Source organism: Tenrec ecaudatus, chromosome 15 (genome assembly GCF_050624435.1).
Source record: "Tenrec ecaudatus isolate mTenEca1 chromosome 15, mTenEca1.hap1, whole genome shotgun sequence".
Lineage (NCBI taxonomy): Eukaryota > Metazoa > Chordata > Mammalia > Afrosoricida > Tenrecidae > Tenrec > Tenrec ecaudatus.
Window position 1 is genome coordinate 55086451 of NC_134544.1, and position 5185 is coordinate 55091635.

Sequence of the window (5185 nt, forward strand, 5' to 3'; positions counted from 1 at the left end):
ATTATAAAATAAAAGTTGTAAAATACCACATAACTGGGGGGGGGGACCTTCCAAATGTGCCAAGCACAGAGCAAGTAAAATATAAAGCACTAACAAATAGCAAGAAGCCATTTTAGTGTTTTAATTTCCTTTAATACCACTACCATCCTTTTTTTTTGTTTTATTTATTTATTTTTTAAACCTTTTGGCTCTGGCAGGAAAATATAGGACGCCTGAACAGGATCATGAACCCTGGACCCTCAGATTAAAAGTCTGATGCTCTACCAACTGAGCTATCCGGGCCCTTACCACTACCATCCTTAATCCTAGCTTTGTCCTATGTAAAAAGGAGAGGTTAGGGTGTTGAGTGAGATTTTACTTTCATAGAGCAAACAGAGAGAGACCACCACCACCTGGGTACTACCCCGAGTCCTAAGATTGTGGCACATTCTGGGATAGCTAGGTCCCCTGTGGTCTTTCAGAAACACTAACGGATTCATCCCTTATCCCTGTGAGCAAAGAAGTAGAACCTTTCGGCTCCTCTTTCCCGTAGGGGGAAACACAGGTGGAGTGTGTCAAAATCACACACTCTGCAGGAAGGAGCAGGGACAGCTAGCTAGGGATCCAAGTCCGTGAGTTCTTGGCACTGTCTCGAGCCTTTGCTAAAAAAAAACACTGAAGCTCTCCGGTCAGGGTCCAACAAGCCTACCATGCGATCCGATGGCCGGCTCTGTTACCGCAACCAAGCAATGAACCCTTAGAAAGTCCCTTTCCCTGCAAAGTACAAAAGGAAGGATGGGGAGAGAGAGAGATTGAGGAAGGCCGCTGCAAGGTTTTCACAGTTTTCCGTGCCACAGGGAGCCAACATTTTGTGTAATTTTCCAGTGGCCTTGATTAAAGATGTTGTGCAATTTGATGTAAGTATACCTTGAAGAAATTAAAGGCCATGCCAGGCTTATCAAATGTTTGGACTTGACTAAATCCATAAACATTAAACACACAAAAGATGGCCAGTTTATTTCTGTGGCCCTATTCCTTTAGTGTCTCTCATCCTTTGCCTAATAATAAAGGCCTTTCATCATCTGTCCCCGTCTACCTGTCTCACACTACCAGCCACCCGGATTTGCATACATCATTGGTTCCATCCAGCAAGCCTCTGGGAACAAGCTTACCACCACGGCTATCCCAAAGTCCCCCCACCTTGCTCTCCAGCGCTCTCCTACATGGCCTGCTTATCCGAATCTGGTTCCTTCCGCAGAATCCAGTGGGAAGACTGCTTCTTGGAGCCAATTTTCTTCACCACTGTAGTCTCTGATCTGAACATCCATCCTGTCTCAGGTCAGTATAGTGCTATGCGAATTGATTCAGGCAGCATGGCTACCAGCTGTGGAAACTGTTAGCCCCCAAGCACTTAAACCACTCCTCCACCAAGGCAACTTTGTGATATCTTTGTATTGTTCTCGTTGTTGCGCTGTGTGATCCCAGGCACAGTGAGATGGGCCTGTTGTGATCCATATGGTTTTTGTTGACTGGTTTTCAAAAATTATTCCTTTTCCCCTCTAGTCTAATCTGGAAGCTGCAATGCCTTATGCTCAGCATTCTGACAGCACTCAAGTCTCCACTAATAGAGAGGTGGTTGCTACGTGGAGGTGAATTGGCCAGCAACCAAACGGGGCTCTCCCACAGGGAAGGTGAAGGTTTTACCCCTGAGACACAACATCCTCTATTGAAAGAGAGAACCCAGTAAAGAAATAAACTCCATGCCACTAAAGGCTGCCAACTCATAATGACCCTGTAGGTGAGGATAGAACTGCTCCTGTGTGTTTCTGAGACCGTCACTGTAAACAGGAGTAGAAAGCCCTGTCTTTCACCTATGGAACAAGCTGGTGGTTTTGAACTGCTGACCTTGGGCATCACAGCCCAATGTGTAACTACTACACAACCAGGCCTCCTTGAAGAAACAGCCAATGTGAAATTCCTTGAACAGTGTCTGGGCCAATAAATGCACCTTCTCTGCTCGTCAGCCAGGCCCAGCACGGGGTGTGTGGAGAGGACAGTGGATCGAAGTGTCCCTGGTATGTGTGTAAGATTGCATCAGGGCATTGAGCGCACTTGTGCGACTGAGCACGTGTTTTCCTGTCTCGGTTTCAGTTTCCTTGTTGTGAAAATGAGGTCAGTGAGTGTCCACATTTTGGAGTGATTGGGATACTTTAACGTGTATGTATACTGTTAACAAGTATAAAGGGCGTCCAGGCTGCAATCGATGTTCACTCCATCTTGGCGATCATGCAGATGTGTGCAGAGGGAACAGAGTGGCGAGCGAGGCAGATGTCATTTCTGTCTTCATGGAGAGAGTGGAGGAGAGAAGGCACAAATGCATTTGCTCTCTCATACAATCCCTTTGGCATTTGACATATGTTATCTTGTGTTGTTGATTATTTACATATATGTCTTGTCTATCAGGAGGGTAAATTTATTGAGGGAGGAGGGCCTGGATCCAGTTCTATACAGCATCCCCTGCACTGACCAATGTCCTACCCATAGCAGACATTCATTAAATATTTGTTCATTGCCTAAAAGTATATCTTCCCTCCATAATAAAACTTTATTATAAAGATCCTATTGATCAATGAGGTCCTCTTGGTGTGTTCAAAGCAACGCATGGACAATGAGCACACAACACACTCTCTAGCTGATACCAGCACCACCAGGTGTCTCCTACGTGCAAACTCAAAGACCATCTTTTTGGTTCCCATGCACTGAACTCAGACACAGTCAGAAGACAGCTGAAGTGGAACACCAGACCCCCTGATTCACATTTCCCCAAAGGAACAATAACAACACGATCTCGCTGAACCCTGACAATAATCTGAGGAGGCAAGTAAGCCCTCCTGCCACCTGCCTTTAGAGACGAGGACATTGAGGCGGGATCATTTGCTCAAAGTCACAAGTAAGTGGTGGGGTCCAGCTTCAAATCCAGACGGGGCTGAGCACTTGCAGAAACAGGCGCCCTCTCTGCCGGGGTGCCTGATCTGATGACAAAAGGACCGCACGGCCTCCTACGAGGAGAAGGCCATGCAAGGACAGACAGCACGCTCTGTGAGACGCCACGAGAGGGTCCGGCCGGCAGGTGGTGGTAAGAAAGGCAGCCAGGGCCCGCAGGTGCTGATTTTCTCCTGGGGCTCAGGGCAGCTGGGCTGATGGTGCTCACGTGGTGCTCCCACCCAGCGTCCTCCCTCAGGACTCCCACTTGGGAGTCTCCACCCTGTGCCATCCCTCCATCCTGACCCCCCCACCCCGACCTAACCCCCATCCGGGGCTCCCAACTCGCATCTCCCACGCCAAACTCTTACCCAGGACCCCGCCCAGGACCCCCCGACCCAGGCCCCCCAGAGTGCAGACACTGACCTACAACTTCTCTCCTTTCACTTGCGTGGTCTTTGGTGGGCCATTTTATTATTATTTTTTCGAACTTAAGGTTTTCAGTGCAGCCGGGTGTTAGCTGGCAGTGTTTGGAAATGGTAGATGATTAAACCTCCTCGCCAGGTGTCAATGCAACCTTTGTCATCTGGAGGCTGGGAGAATCACCTTTCGGGCCTGCAGCCTCCCTCTGCTCCGTGCTTTCTGCTTCAGGCCAAGGTCTGAAAGGCTTAGGCCTCCCACGCCAGTTCTTGCTGGGGCCCAGCCCCCGAAGTCAGAGGTCTCAGATGTACCGACAACCATAAAAGCACCGAACAGGCCCCAACATTTAGGGGGAAAGCAAGCTTCCTTTTGATATTTTCATTTCCCCCAACCCTTTTTTTTAAAGGAATTTGTTCCAAGCAAATAATAAAAACGATGTAATCATTCACTAGGCCTTTAAATCCGAATTAACGCCTGTTGGCATTTTTGTTGCCAGTAAATAGTAAATTGGCCTCTGTCCCCCACTGCAGCCCTCGAGGTCCACTGGTCCATTTGGATGTGGCTTATGCTGCAACCACGGGGAGAATGAGTGCTCCCCCTCCTCAGCACCCCAAACAGCAGCTTAGGGAGGCCACTTACAGAAGTGACTTGACAAGCTGGCTCCCTCAAGGGATCCCCTAGGTTAACACCCAGCTCTGACCACAGGCCCAGATTACAAGGGGAGAGGCCACGAGGGGACTCCCTGTGCTGTGAAGTTGCGATCCTAGGGGACAGAAAGTTCTGGGTCTGTGCTCACTGTCTCAGCGGCCCGCGCTTCTGGAGAATCAGCCAGAACCCTCTGTTTACTTTTCAAGGCCGAGTTCTCACCAGCAGACCCAGGCTTCACGCAGGTTATGACTGAGCAAACAGCACAGCAGAGGCCTCCGGCGCATGCGCTCGGGGCCTGGAGGAACTTGGCTTGGGCTCAAGGTGAGCTGGAAGCAGGGCAGCCTGCTCTCAGCCGGTTGGAGATTCAGTATTCAGTGGGACCCAAGTCTACTTCTCAGGCCTGGCGGGGCTCCCTTGCCATTTCAGTGCAGCATGGGTGGGGAGTCAAAGTCGACTGGGGGTTGCTCTCTAGGCAATAAATAATTGTTTATCTATGCAAATGAGTAAATCAATAACTCAATTAGCATCCGTTTGTTTCTTGAGTACTACCCCTAGGCCCAGCCCTGAGGGAAACTCTGTGGGAGGCTCCCTGGCTCCTGGAGCCCTGGAGCCTGGGGCACATAGGAGATAATTGGAAAACAACCCTATGCTAAACTGAAGCTTGGGCACTTGGAAATGTGCTTTCACTTTGTGGTTTTCACAGCGTATGTTACAGATGGCGGTGCTCTGTGAATTTTGCAGAGACTTTTGGCTGAAAGCAATAAAATGTTAACCAGGAGCTGGATGGGGCCATTCTGCATTGAGCAACTTACACACACTTCTGCAAAGACAGGGGATGTCTCAGTGGGGTTGGAAAAACTTCTTCAGTGGATGGTGGCCTTAGGATAAAAGAAGAGGAAAAAATATCCCAGGCCCTGAGGAAGCAGCGAGGTGACCACTCATCCGCTGCAGGGAAGGGTGGAGTAAGCAGCATGGTTGGTACCTGCAGTAGGGAGGAAGCTGGCAATCAAACTGTGGTGCCAGGATCGGAGGAAGGCGAGGAACAACCTTCAGGATGAAGATGACACGACCTGGCGTGCTGAAAGTGAGGAGGGCACCAAGCCCTTGCTGATGAAGATCAAGGAGGTGGCCCTCAGTACGGATGACCACTCAAGGT

General features: G+C 49.5%; 1 non-coding gene across 1 annotated transcript; it reads right to left on the minus strand.

The window, feature by feature from the left end:
• Window positions 1-209: 209 nt before the first annotated feature.
• On the minus strand, window positions 210-282 carry TRNAK-UUU (transfer RNA lysine (anticodon UUU)). The gene has a single exon. It is a non-coding gene; the product is annotated as a tRNA-Lys (tRNA).
• Window positions 283-5185: the final 4903 nt, after the last annotated feature.